Source organism: Pteropus alecto, unplaced genomic scaffold (genome assembly GCF_000325575.1).
Source record: "Pteropus alecto unplaced genomic scaffold, ASM32557v1 scaffold202, whole genome shotgun sequence".
Taxonomy (NCBI): domain Eukaryota; kingdom Metazoa; phylum Chordata; class Mammalia; order Chiroptera; family Pteropodidae; genus Pteropus; species Pteropus alecto.
The window spans coordinates 2,616,456-2,631,596 of NW_006432451.1; the positions used below are offsets into that span (position 1 = coordinate 2,616,456).

The 15,141-nt window shown below is 43.1% G+C and overlaps 1 protein-coding gene across 6 annotated transcripts in view; it reads right to left on the reverse strand.

Annotated features, from left to right (window-relative positions):
* The window catches only part of PPARD (peroxisome proliferator activated receptor delta), a 72,303-nt gene that overhangs the window by 44,696 nt on the left and 12,466 nt on the right, over positions 1-15,141 (reverse strand). The window contains exon 1 of one of the 6 annotated variants that reach the window (XM_015585916.2): positions 13,823-13,885. The exons of 4 other annotated variants lie outside the window; for them this stretch is intronic. The gene's annotated coding sequence lies outside the window, so the exon portion shown is untranslated. Of the gene's footprint in view, positions 1-13,822; positions 13,886-15,141 lie in introns of those variants that run through there. One more of the 6 variants, XM_025043713.1, reaches the window with a different exon arrangement.

The following is a 15,141-nucleotide window of genomic DNA, read 5'->3' on the forward strand; positions in this document are numbered from 1 at the left end:
CATGCTGGGTTAGTGAGGTGGTAAAAGACTAGAGTGAGAGTGCCTCAGGCTTCCTGAGCCACTCTGCATTCCATCTACAGAGTGCAAACCTCCTTGGCAGGAGGAACCCTGTATCTGTGCAGCCACAGGAGAAACAGACTCACCAGAAGTGGGAGTCAGAAGCAGGAGGGTCCCTATGGTTTACAACTAGTGGACTGACCACTCTCACTGCTGAATCCCAAGTTTCAGTTCAAGCAGTCAAATAGTTATCCAGTGCCCATTTTGCTCTTGGGGAGCATACTGTGGTAAAGGATAACCACAATACAAGAAAGACTATGACAAGCCCCATCAGAGCTCTGGGATTCAAAGAACGGCTAGCTCCTCTGTGTAGTTCAAGTACAGTTCACTCATGCAGAGTCATGAGTTCATGAAGGAGACAACACTGGCAATGTTCTTTCTCCATGTCCACTGTTTACACAATTCCAGGGGCACCACCACCTCCGCAGTTGTGCCACTCAATGGCTTGAAGCCTCGATGCAGTTATCACTCTCTACAGTGGAAGCTGGTCATTTCTAATAATATTTATTAACTGCTACCAAAGAATCAGGCACGTGCTAAATGTTTTATGAGTATTCTTTCATTGAATTCTCCCAATTACCCTAGGAGGTGTGTACTACTGTTACTCCCATTTTACAGATGAGGAAACTGAGGCTCAGAAAGGTAAAGAAAACTTTCCCAAGGCACTGAAGTGAGGTCACAGAACCTGATTTTGAACACAGGTCTAACTCCAGACCTATCTCCAAGGATCACACTTGTAGCTGTGTACACCTTGCCTTTGCACATCTCCTGACCCGAGAGTTTACGAGGAGAAGTAGGCAGTGAACCCTGCCTTCCGACCTGGGAAGTAATGAACATGTAATCACTGGAAACAGGAAATGCTGTCTCTATTTTAGACCAAGGGATTGACAAGCCCAAAGAGGAGACCAACAAGCATAGATCTGTACACAGCTGCAGCATGGGAAAGATTCCTACAAAGCCTTTTTCCAAATAAGGTCACATTCACAGCTTCCAGGAATTAGAACATGGACATATCTTTTGGAGGGCCACTATCCAACCCACTACAGGCAGTGAAATCAGAACACTGGAAACAAACACTGAGAAAATGGGAGGGACACCTGTGGATGGCAGAGAGAGGAGTTCAAGCTGTCATAAGGCTCTTAGGAACTGAGAGAATGGCATATTATGAACAGAAATGGAGATGTGGGAAGAAGGGAGACAAAGGGGAGTTCTGCTTTGAAAATTGAGCACTCCAGCAGGAAAGTGGACGTGTGGGCCTGGCATTCAGCAGAGAAGGATCTGGGGCAAGAAGTTCAGTATTTGTATCTATAAAAGGAAAAGGTCATAGCTCCAGGAAGGGCCAAGCACCCTGAGAGGGAAGAGAAACAGAAAAAGGGCAGAAGCCCTCAGGATGTTCATACTCAGGCAGGCGAGAGAGGAACCAGGGCAGCAAAGGCACAGTCAGAGGAAGAGAAATAAGGCCAAGGGAAAAGAGAGATGCATTGCCTCCTACAGGGCAGGGCACCTCTCTTTCTGCTGCATATTTCCAGGGCGTAATAAGGGGTACTAGGCATAACTGCTGAAGTAATAATAAAACAATGAACAATGATGTGAGACTAAACATATGAGAGATTTCCGAGATGCACGGAAAAGTTAAGGCGTCTGTAACACTGGTGATCTCTGCAGTTACAAGAGGCAGCACCTTATGAGAGAGATGGGGGTGAGTGGGGGAAGGCTTGGAGCAAACTCCAAGTGGAATGTGATATGAAAACCATGAGAGATGAATAAAAGGATAACCAGTCAGCTACAGTTGGGGAAGATGAACTTCTAGGGCCTTAACTGACCCCTGTCCCCAACAGGGAACATGAGCTCTATGCCACACACAAGCGCTACCCTGGCCATCCAGCTCATCCCTCAAATCCCAAGTGTATACTCCACCTACTTATCCAAAAACAAGCAGACGCTACAATTCACCTTTGAAGAAAAGAACTGCTGTGAATCCACATGGAAGAGTCTGCTGCCATGACCTGGGGATACGTGCCCTGAATTGCTGGCAATGCTCCTCATCATGGGCACCAGGTAGCAGGCTTTCCTAGACAGGAACTATGTGAAGAGGAGCAAGGACTACAGTCAGGGGGTGACTCAGCCAGCGTTTACCAGCCGTGTGGGCACCCACTACCATCAGAGGGCGTAGCCTCGACTAACTGCGTCAGACTTCCTGGAAACATTTCTTCATTTCTGTTTTTGAAGGCACACAACTTGCAGAGTGACATATCTTCTCATGACTTCAAAAGGCATTTCAATCAGCAACTGGAAACAACATCTTACACACACTTGAACAACTCAACTTTACTCGCTCCCCGACATGTCTGCATGCAACAGGGGAAGTGGCTAAAGAACTCCACGCAGACTCTGTAAGGGCAACAGGAAACGTTGCAATACCACAGGGACACAATGAGGACCCAGGATTAGAGCTCCCAGACACCACCATCTTACCCAACACGCAGGACTTCTGCGGCCCACGGAGAGGGGCATGTGACCAATGATCTTAAACTAACTGGTTCATGGGTCAAAGAGTGTTGTATTTTAAAAGATCACAGGATGTTCTTTATAAATTAACTCACATACAGTAAGTCAGGCACTCTCATATACTGCAGAAAGGGTAAATTCGTATAACTCTCTGGAATTTGGCAATTTAGCAAACATTATCAATATCTTTACATTTTGATTAATTCAAAATTACACACACACACACACACACATACACACACGTAAAAGTGAACACCTACAAAGTGCAGGACTCTGTCAGGTCCTGGGGAGATAATGTTGACAAGACAGACAAGGTAGCTGCCCTCAGAGGGCTTCTGTTCTAGTCAGGGATTCAGACAATTAACCAATAAATTAACAAACAAGATGATTTCTGAATACAGGAAACATTAGCTATAAATAACAAAAGTTAAGAAATAACCTAAACATCCATCAGCAGCACTGGTTAAATGTGCTCAGATACGCTCATAAAATGGAATACTGCTCTACTGTTAAAAATACATTCTTGAAAACTATATTCAAATTGTTAGTGATATAAATGTTTAAAGCAAGTTTCAAAACAGCATCACAATTATGTTTAGTGAAAGAATCCAATCACAAAAGACCACATATTATATAACCCCATTATATGAAATATCCAGAATAGGCAAATTTGTGGCAACAGAAGGTAAGGGGAAGAATGGGGAGTGAATGTTAATGAATGTTAAGATTTAATTTTGGGATGGTAAAATTATATTATGGTAATGGTTATACAACTTTGCAAATATAATAAAAACCAAATTATACTTTTTGTTTGTTTACAGACCCTGTCTTATTAAAAATTTTTAAATTATTTTTATAAAATTTATTGGAGTAATTGGTTAACAAAATTATATAAATTTCAGGTGTACAACATTATAATACAACATCTGTATACTCAATTGTGTGCTCACAACCTAAAATCTAGTTTCCTTTAGTTACCATGTATTTGACCCTCTTTACCTTCTTTGTCCACACCACACCCCCTGCCCCCGGCCTTCCCCTCTGGCAACCACCATTCTATTTTCTGTATCTATGAGTTTGTTTTTTGTTTGTTTTGCTTATTATCCCACATATGAGTGACATCATACAGTTCTTGTGCATTTATGTCTGACTTATTTTACTTAGCATCATACTCTAAAGATCCAAGCATGTTGTTAATGGCAACATTTCATCTTTTTATGGCTGAGCACTATTCCATTGTATATACATGCCACATCTTTATCCAATTATCCATCAAAGGACACTTAGGTTGATCCAGGTTCTTGCTACTGTGAATAATGCTACAATGAACATAAGAGTACATATCTTTCTTTACAAGTGTTTTCAAATTTTTCAGGCAGGTACCCAGAAGAGGAATTGCTGGGTCATATGGTAGTTCTATTCTTAATTTTTTGAGGAACTTCCATACTGTTTTCTATAGTGGGTGCACCAATTTGTACATTTAAAATGGATAAACTGAATTATGTGTCGATAAAGCTGCTAAATTACAGTATCACAATATGACTTCAACATGGTTTTCAAAAAGAGGATGTGTGAAGGTATGTATACGTCGTCGGAGGGAGGGAGGGAGGGAGGGAGGGAGAGAGGGAGAGGAGTGGGGGGAGAGAGAGAGAGAAAGAGAGCGCTAGTGTGTGCACGTGAGCAAGTGCACAAGACAAGACTATCCATCAATATTAACTGTAGTGATTCTGAGAGGAAGGTTCTAGGTAACTTTTTTCTTCTTTACAGTATTTCTATATTTTTCAAATATTCTAAAATGAGGATGTTAGTTTAACTGAGAAAAGAAATCAACTGGAGTTTTTAAATATACAGGTGGACCTTAAGTAGGTCCAAGGCACAGAACTAGAAAGGTCCAATTATGCTAATTTAGATATACTTAGAGTTGTCATATTCTTTTCACCAAAGATAACTGACAGTTAAGCAAAAGAATTTTGTATTCCAGGCAAATTAGACCCAGCAAGTCCTTGGTTAAAAAGGATTTGTTGACCACTACAAAGCTTGCTCTGCTCTGCAAACACTTTAAAAGAAAACCAGCAGCCACCATGAAGCTCAGATATTATCAAAGAATGCAAAAGAATATCAAATATTTGGATAGATACAGTAGGAAACCCCTGGACACTTTTAGGAGTCACTTCTAGACTGTGAAGTGTAAAACCCTCAGGACAATAACTAGCAGTACCTACATGACCTCTAATCTGTGACTTTAGAGGCACCTCTCTGAGAAGTCAGTGGTTCCCTAACTAGGCTCCCCTCTCAAGTCATAGGGGGCTTTAAAATCCCAGGACTTCTTTACTGGAAATTCTAATTTAAGAGGTACAAGGCAAAGCCTAGGACTCTACACTTTTTCCAAAACTCCCTGGTGAATCTGCTAGCTGAGCCATGTTTGGGAATCACTGGACTAGACACCATCTGGGACAACTTGTAGAAGGGCCAGCCTGCACATCTGGCTGCAATGCCCCAAGGATCCCCCAGGGCCAGAGCTATGGATCAAAAGACTACCAAGTGCAGAGAGGGAAACTCCAAGGAGAAATTCCATGCCTGTTAGACAACTGGTGCTGAAGCTTGAGGGGCAGCTAGCAAATCCCCAGGACAAAGCCTATTTGGAAAGTTCTCTCAGGCCTAGTGATCTTGGATGTTAACCTGTGAAAAAAGAATGACTAATACAACTTTCTCTCTGGCATGCCAAAATAAAAATCAGTTTCCTCTAACAACACACATGAGCCAGCAAGCGTTGCAGCCCCCAAAGAGTCAGAAGCAGAAAGAGACATAATGTGGTGTGGCAGAAAGAGCCCTGGGTCTGAGTCACATAGATCAGGACTCAAAATCTCTGCTCTCCATTATTTATTTGCTGTCTGTGAATTAAATACAGCTATAATCCTTTTGCTACTCCTCCCATCAAGATGTGAAGTCTAGTTTCCCCTCCTTGAATCTGGGCTGCCCCAGTGACTGCTTTCACCAGTAGAATGTGGCAGAGGTCCAGCCCCATGGTGTACAGGCTGCTGAGAGAACATGTAAACCCAGTGTTTGCTTGAACAAACAACAACCCCACAGTATCTTTCCACCAATAAGCCCCCACTTTTAGAACACTTTTGCCCAAGGGTACATATCCATATACAAAGTAGAGGAACTATTTAAGCCCCCCCTATAACTGGGAAGGACCCTGTCAACAAGTGCCCAATGTTCCAGGATGACTCACCTTCCCCCACCACACCAGTATCCCCACTGGGCTTCTCTTCTTCCTGGTACAGTGTCATCTTTGTCCCAGCCACCTAGGTTCAAAAAGTCAACCTCTCAGACTCCTCTGTCTTCCTTCAGCATCCAAAGGGCCAAGACCTCACTTCCTCATTAACCTCCACATTTCTACTCCCAATGCTACCAAAAGGCAGTCTTCTTCAAGGCCAGGCAGACCTGAGTGTTCCTCTGCAACTTACTAGTTACGGACCATATACAAGTTTAACTTCTCTGAGGCTTAGTTTCCTCAGCTGCAAAGTGAATATAAATCAGTAATATCTTTTTTTTGTGGTCATTTTGAAGATAAAAATATAGCCAAAGTACATAGCATAGAGGTGCTTGAAACACAGCAACTGTTACTACAGACCAGAAACTTTTCATAGACATTTCCTACTCTATGTCTCTACGTGTATATCCTTCTCCATTTGACCCCTCTAGGATAATGCTAGCAGATTAATTTCCCTAGATGACAGCTACTACGTTTGTTCTCCTGTGCAAAGGTCTTTCTGTGACTTCAACTGTTCTGTTCTCAGATCAATCCCAACTTCTCAGCCAAGCATGTAAGATAATCTATAATAATGGCTCCATCCTGTCACCCTGGCCTGCTCAGCCAATCCCATCCTCACTGCAACCTGCTATGGCTTGCGATAATAGTTGCCTCCTGGTATTCATGGCCCTGTGCAATCAAACCCACAGAAATGGCAAGATCATAAATGTTGTTTTAAGCCACTAACTTTGGGGTAACATGTTATGAAGCAATAAATAACTAATATTCTTAATTTCTCCAATCTCATCTGAGCTTCTTTACTCTAACTGCTCTTCCCATGACATCTCCAGCAGGAGCAATCCTGCCCTGCAAGGCCCCACCTGACATGCCAGTGCTCACCCTGAGCCTCTCTTAAGGCTCCATCAACCAGTCTCCTCTGGAAGCCTTTGCCTCCTCCTCACAGTATTCCCATACATATCTCCATCACTGTATCTGCCACACTATATCATTATTAATCTGTTTATTTGTGTGTGAAATGACACACATCTAGGTTATTCATTACAGCCAAAGACTGGAAATCACCTGCTCATCTATCAATAAATAGGGGAATGGCACACCTATATAACAGATGTGGGAGCAGTGTAAAAGCAGCTCCATGTGTACTAGTATGCAAAGATGGATAAGAAACAACACATAAAACAAGGGGCAGACCAGTGAGTATAGCACCCGCCTGGAAAGTAAAACTGTAATAATTGATGTGGGTATAAATGAAAGTGGCTATGAGGGCTGCCTCCCTGAGGGGGGACTGGACAGCTGAGAGAAAAGCGAGGAAAAGAGGGACTACCTTCTGAATTTTGTAGCATGTCAAGAATTATCTATTCAAAATAAAAAAATCTGAAGGACTGAAAGCTTTCCCCCTAAGGTCAGGAACAAGACAAAGATGTCTACTCTCACCACTTCTATTCATGCTGTACTAGAGATTCTAGCCAGGGCAATTAGGTGAGAAACAGAAATAAAAGTTATCAGGATTGGAAAGGAAAAGTAAAGCTATTTCTATTAACAGATGACATGACCTTATAACAAATCATAATAAGTCCACTAAAAAAACGATTAGAACTAATAAATAAATTTAGCAAGGTTGAAAGATACAAAATCAATACTACATAAAATCAATCATAATTCTACACACTAGCAATTAATTAAGAAGTCCAGAAGTCCAGAGTCTAGTAATAGTCCTAGAAGCAGAGGATAGAAACATTCAAGGAAAATAAAAAGTAAAATATTTCCTGGAGATCCCAAAAGACTTGTCTTCAGCAATTGAGGGCCCTGAAGGAATTAAGGAAAAAAGACAAATACTTATATATATCCTTGTGATATGCCTGAACTCCAAGAATAAAAGAAATTCTTACATCCTTCAGAGAGGAAAAAACAGACTACTTACAAAGCACCTAGAATCCAACTAACTTCATAATTCATTTTGAAACATAGAGCAGTGATCTCAAAATTATAAGGAAACTATACTGAAACTATCAATCACTAGTGTGAGGGCATGGGAACCCTTGTGTACTGCTGGTGGGATGTAATATGGTGTGGCCGCTACGGATAACAGGATGGTGGTTCCTTAAAAAATTAAAAGTAGAATTACCCTATGATCTAGCAACTTTACTTCTGGGTATATGACAAAAAGAAGTGAAAGAAGGGGCATGAGCAGATATTTGTACATCCATGTTCATAGCAGCACATTCACAACTGCCAAAAGGTGAAAGCAACCGACGAATGGATAAATAAAGTGTGGTATATACATGCAATGGAATATGATTCAGCCTTAAAAAGGAACTCTAACATATGTTACAACATAGATGAACCTTTAAGACATTGTGTTGAGTAACATAAACCAGTCACAAAAGGACAAATACTGTATAACTGCACTCCATAGGACGTACTTAGAGTAGTCAAACTCATAGCAACGGAAAGTAGAATGATGGTTGTTGCCAGGGGCTTGGGGGAGTTGCTGTTTAATGGAAACAAAGTTTCATGTTTGCAAGATAAAAAATAGTTCTGGAGATGAGTGGTGGTGATAGTTACACAACAATGTGACATATTTAGTGCCAATGAACTATGTGTACAGTTACAATATGGTTAAAATTGTAAATTTTATGTTATTCATATTTTACAATTAAAAATAATAGCCAATAAACATAACAAACAAACAAATAATTAAATAAATAAATGAGCGAGTGAGTGAAAACACGGCGTAGCCATTTTGGAAAACAGTTTGGTAGTTCCTCAAAATGTTAAACACAGTTATCATATGACCCAGCAATTCTACTCCTAGGTATGTTAAACATATGTCCACACAAAAGCCTGTAAATGAATGTTCACAGCAGGCAAAAAATGAAAATAACCCAAACGTCCATCAACTGATGAATGGATAAACAAACGGTGGTATTACCATACAATGGAATATTATTCAGCAGCCATAAAAAAGAATGAAGTACCATTACATACCATGACATGGATGAACCTTGAAAACATTATACTAAGTGAAAGAAGCCAGACACAAAAGGCCACATATTATATGATTCCATTTATATGAAATGTCCAATAGGAAAATCCATACAGAAGGCTAGTAGGTTGCCAGGGGACGAATGAAGGAAGGGTGGTTTTAGGTCTAACTATTAAGAGGTACAAGGTTTGTTTTAGGGGTGATGGAAATGTTCCAGAATTAGACAGTGGTAATGGTTTTACAACACAATAAATATACTAATAATCACTGAAGTGTATACTTTTAAATTGTGAATTTTATGTTATGTGAAGTATATCTCAATTTTAAAATGCTACAGAAATATATGGAATAGAAAAGAAAATAAACTGATCACATTCAGCCTTGTGGCTCAGTGATTCAGAAGTTTGTCCCTGTCCAGGCCCTCTCACCCTGTAAGGCTGCCTGTCCGTCTCCTCCCCCTTTGTGTCCCCTGGCACTCTAGGCTGCTTACCAGCCTTCTATGTCCCCTCAGACTTCCCACTTTCTGACTCTTGAGCAAGTCCTATGTGCTTCACTGCACCCACCCCCTTTCTGGCAGATCCACACCACCTACTCCAACCTATCCAAGACCATCTGGAGGCTGATGAGACACCAGCCCCAGGAGTCACCCCAGATGAGCTGCTCAATGATCAGAACTGCGGTTACAAGCGTGTGTCAGCTGAGGGATATAGTTTCACATAGGAACTTAATTATAGCTCTGGAGTGGAGGAAGGGAGAAAGGGAGAGGAACAGTACAGGCTTTGAGCCACACAGGAAGTTACCCTGCTCTGCAGCCCTAAGGTTATCTGTCAGGTCTGGCGAGGACCGGGATCCACAGGAAAACAAACTGATCCTGTCAGGTGCACAGGAACACACAGCTTACGGAAATCATCTCATTCATAAGGGTGAATTCCTGGCCCCATCGTGCAACACCAGCCTGTGTGCAGACCGGAGTGTCCCAGAGAAAAGACAAAGATACTAAGTCTCACTTATCCTCAGGGCTCAGATAGGCCTTCTCACCTACTGCAAGAGACTCCTTTTATTCTAAGAAGTAAAGGGGAGGCATAGCTTGTTCCTCCCAGAATGCCTATCTTCAATTTTCTCCCTGGCTCTGAGTTGTTCTTCTAGAATGGAATCTTAGCTGTCAATACTGAGGATGCTGGGAACATCTTCCTCATGCCTGACTGCTATGCTCAGATCCCCACCTAATATCCAAGGGAATGCCAGAAAGCAGCTGCTGGCATACAGGTGTCAGTAGGGCATGATGACTAGGTATACTGGACTTGTCAAACCACCTGGCCTGGGCACTGCCAGGTGGGGAAAGAGCAGGGCCTGGTGGAGGAGTATGTCCCACAAAGGAGGAGTTTCTCCCCCTTTTCTGGCCCACATCTGGGCCCCTTATTCTCCAGGCCTCTTCCTGGCCAGCTTGCTTGCCATCTCAGCAAGAAGTCCTCACAGCCACCTGCCCTGACTCCCCAACCTATCACTCAGTTTCTTCTCACTGCTTTAAGACAGCCAGGGACCCAGGCCCTCCTCTCTGTCATTCATTCCAAGACCCCACCCCCAGCCTAGGTGTGAGGCCCTTCTCATCTCCTCTCTGTGCACCCTTTTTCTGAGCTCCTGAGAAGTTTCTCTCTCAAAGCTATGGAAAGAAATCTTCATACTGTAGGTGGTATCACTTTTCCGAGTTTGTATGGAAGGGAAAAAAATGACAGAGGGTGGGTAGGGAGACTAGATTTGGGGGAACAGGGAGGGGAGAGGGGGAAATATGGCTGGGAAGAGGCAGACAGACTCCTCCATGCACCTCTCTGTCCTCCACCCTTTAAGCAATTACACCAATGAACAAACAGAGGGTGCTTCTCAAATGCCTCCCTTAGGGCAAAATGCCTGTCTGCTCACTCACAAATGGCAGGGAAGGTCAAAGCTCAGAGACAAAAAGAAACCATCTGAAAAATGAGAAAGGGAAGTCGCGAAACAATGTTAAACAATATTCCATTTTTGAAAGAAAAAATAGGTACATACAATCATGGTAAAATCTGAAAGAACACAGACCAAAATTTATAGCGGTCACTTATGGATGGCATGATTATGTATGGCTTTTATTTCCTTCTTGGTGCTTATCTATATTTTCTAATTGTCTATATAAAATAAGTTTTATTTACGTAATCAAAACATTTTTAAAATAAATTAAAAGGTAGCCCAAGTGCCACCTCCACATCCTAGAAAAGACAGTTTTCTAAATTCCCACAATCCTGGCCATTGGTGGCATTTGATTAATTTCTACGCCCCCAAATACAAGTTTCCGAAGGCGTCTTTCACTGTTATTAGCTAGATAAATAGCTTGCCAGCGGCAAGCCCTTCTTCCAAAACCTCAGGCCCAACCACCCAGAACCACCTGACAGTGTCTACAACCATGGGACAGGCTCTGACCCTTCCAGAGCTCACATCCAAAAGCCAGAGCCTCAGACAGGTGAAAAAGCAAAAGCAGGGTCTGGGGACTACTGACATCCTGAGGCTGGAAAATTCCTCACCTCACCTAGCTGCCTCTTCCAGGGCCCAGGTAGGGGCTCACAGGGGTGGATTGCAGGCAGCTACCATGGGACTTACATTGTGAATTTCTTCAGGCAATCACTGACTAAAGTCAACACCTGCTCCAGCCAATGTTCAGATACAAAGAGGAAGACAACTAATCTTGAAGTTCTGTTCAGTCCCATCAACATTTATTGGCATCTATCTATGGTGCTGGGTGCCAGGGGTTCAGAGATATGCTAATAATAAAACAATCAACACTCAAAGAGCGCCTTCTCTGTGCCTTTATGTGTATGAGCTCTTTTAATCCTCAAGTTATCTCTGAGAGGTAAGATCTATAGCTATCTCACTCCCCTCACAGATGAGGAAACCATCAAGGGATAAAGCCACTTGCCCAAGGCCACTAGCAGAGCCAGAATTTAGTCCCACACAGATTGATTCTTAAAAACTATTCCATATTCCATCAAAGTACTTATCCTCAGAAACAGCCAGAGAGCTAGAAATACAAAGATTGCTACCTGCTACTTCCTGTTCTGCTCCAGGGTAAAGCTAAGTCCCTTCTGAAAAGTGGAAGAAATGAAGAGTGTGACATCCTTCTGTCCAGGATACTCTGGGCCTACACCTGGCCTGAGGGGCGGGGGAGGGCATCAAGGCAGGCAGGTAAGCACAGTTCTCAGAACTCAACCAAGGCCACCACTGAGATGCCACCTATACCTACCTCTTCTGATTCCTAATATCTTCCCTCACCCTAGCCCCTGCCTCCAGCCAGGAAGTGGGAGCAGAAATAAATACACCTCTCTAAAAATAAACCAGGGATGGCAAGGTGCAAGAAAGGAAAAAAAAAGAAATGCAACTGCTGGTTTGAGCCCAGTAAATCCTGCTGGTTTAGGTAGGGCCTATATTGCTAAGCAGGACAGTTACCAAGAACCCTTTGGCCTCTGCTCACAGCCTGTGGGTGCATACTTGCACTCATTTGCACTTGACTGGAAAGCACAGGCTAAGATGGCGTGAGCAAGAACAGGGTTACTGAACTGAGAACAGGGACTCCAAAGGGCTCAAACTCCAGCTCTGTTAATCAGTTGTATGGCTTGGGCAAATTGTTGAATCTCTGTAATCCTACTCCTCCTCACCTGCTAAGTGAGTATACCAACTATACCCACTTTGCATGCTGGTTAATGGTGAGTGAGCTAATCCATGGGGTAAAGCGTGGCTCAAGGGAGAATTTGAAAAAGACAAATTCTCTTCCTTCTTTCTCTCCATATGTGCACATCTGGACCATCTTCTCTTTCTTTTCTTCCTTCGCCAGACTGAAACAGACTGATTAATCACTTGGAGCATAGATTGTTTCTTTTCTCCTATGAGTCCCTCCTACCCGACATGCCTGGCCCACCAATTAGCTGGTTATGCCTTATGGTTCTAGAAGGCTGCTCACTGCTTTGGAACAGATCCAGGGAGCCACTAAGCACAGCCATTCTCAGGGGATCCTCTGCCCATTGACCTGGAATGAGACTCTGCAGGGGGCCCAAAGTCTGCCAACATTTTGCTTCTGCTCGGTGAGCAAGGAGAGACTCTGCTGTGCTGAAAAGCAGGGAGTGTTCCCTGAAGCCAACTCCAGTCTGGCTGGTCATGCAGGTACTTTCTAAACTAGAAAAACTAAATTCAGCTAGCTATCCCTCTGTGGGGAGGCCCTGCTATGTAGCGATCAAAGACACAGGCTTTAATCACTTGGGTTCAAATCTCTGTTCTACCATTTATTAGCTGTGCAGCTTTAGGTAACTTTCCTAACCACTCTGAGCCTCAGCATCCTCATCTGTAAAAAGGGTACAATGATTCCTACCTCTCAGGGTTGTGTGGATTAAACAAGGCAACACATGTAAAATGAATAGCACAGTGCATTCAACACATAAGAGCCATATTCTACTTAGTATCTAGTGGCTTCTGCTAAGAATGGAAAGCAGATTAGACACAGGTGAGCCCAGCTCTTGACGAACTCAGAGTCCAATAACAGAGCCTAGAATGCAGGCAATAACTTCACCATAATGTACCATGGTAAGTGCCAAGCCAGAGTGAGAAAGGAGCCTTACCAGACCAGACTTGAAGTGCAGGAAGTGGGGAGGAGGCAATGGGGAAAGACTCTGCCAAAACCAAAAATCTCAGTTGTCTCCACTGAGCTTCAATTAAAGGAGGGACAACAACTGGGAAAAGGGTCCTAGAATGAACATGTCAGCTTAAGTTTCCTTCTGTAAATGTCTGAATGTTGCCCCATGAAATGACTTCCCAGACAGGGCCCTGGTGTAGGCTAATGTCAGGGCCATTGTGTGAGAAGAAGCCCACTTAGGCTGCCCATCCAGTCACCCTTCCACCCAACAAATTCTTGGTGAACATCTCTGCACAAGGCACTTGCCCATTAAGGAGCCAATTTCTAGAGAGATGATCTCTGATCTTACCTATCAGGACTGAAGACGTGACCGTGCACTGCAAGCTGCTTCCTTGAGACTCAACAAGGTCTCTGACTCATAGAGAACATCAGATGGACAAACCAGTTCTTCCTCATAGAAGTAGAAAGCAGAAAGGAGGGCAAGGTTCAGGCTACGGTTCACTGAGAGAAAGCAATGTATGGGCAGAAGCTCTGGGAGTGCTGGAACCAGCTCATGAGAGGTTATCTACAAGGTGGGGGGTACAAAAGTGAAACACATACAGATGGTCGGGCTAGTGAGGGAGAAGACAAGTCTACCCCAGGCTTGCAGGGGACAGAGGCAGGCCTTGGCCTCAGTGCAGATATGCTTACTGGGTCAAGGAATGGGCTAGAAAAGAGACTAAATATTTTTTTAAAAGGTGACACACTGTAAGGATACAAAAGGTAAATTTTGAGTAAATGTTATAAATATACTGGGGTATTAAGATGCCATAAAGAAAGTCATAGGAATCAGACACTGTAACAGAATATAAATAAGGTTGGATTGACACAATTTTTATAAGAAGCATTCTGCAATTTGAGAATAACTTAGTGATCTTCATATGGGAGGTATAAATTAGTATTGGTCAATTTGCTTATTACTAAAGATTTTTTAGTTTTTAATCATATATTTATTACCAATGATTTTTTATTTTTTCAATGACACTCTATCTGGTGCCATTATTAAAAGTAGGTTCTGGGCAGTCTCCTAAGACTATAAAATCGGGGTCACAGGCATGGCGAATTTAATCCACAGAGACAATTTGTGCTGGCTCCCAGATGACGACGAAGCTTACCATGGACTACTGATACACTGTCATTTTGGAAAGTTGCCAGAGCTCCAGAACTGTCACAGGGTCACTATCCAGGGAGAGAGTGACTTTTCAAGCTGGGCTTACTTGACCTTTTGGGATCTGAGTCTCAGGAACTGAAGCAACACTGAGGACCTACAGGAGGCAGAGTCCTGAGGTTGGATATGGCCACTCCAAGGAATGGGAGAATTAGTACTCAGGGACGTGGCGGGTGGAGGGTGGAGTGAGTGCTGAGGACCCAGGTAATAACCATAACTGTGGAGTGGCACCAGCTTGTGTACTTCGTTCTCTTTCTTTGGCAGCCCCCAGGCCCCTGGGTTGAGTAACAAGGAAGAAGACAGGCTGTGATACCACTCTTGGGAGGGAAGTACAGGTAGATGAGGGAGCTGTTAAGAAAGTACTTTACGTTTAAGAGAGTATTTCAGGTGGGCCTCTGCCTGAAGAATTCGTCTCACACATGGCCCAGTCTCTTCATTCAATTCAAATATCACTGCAGGAC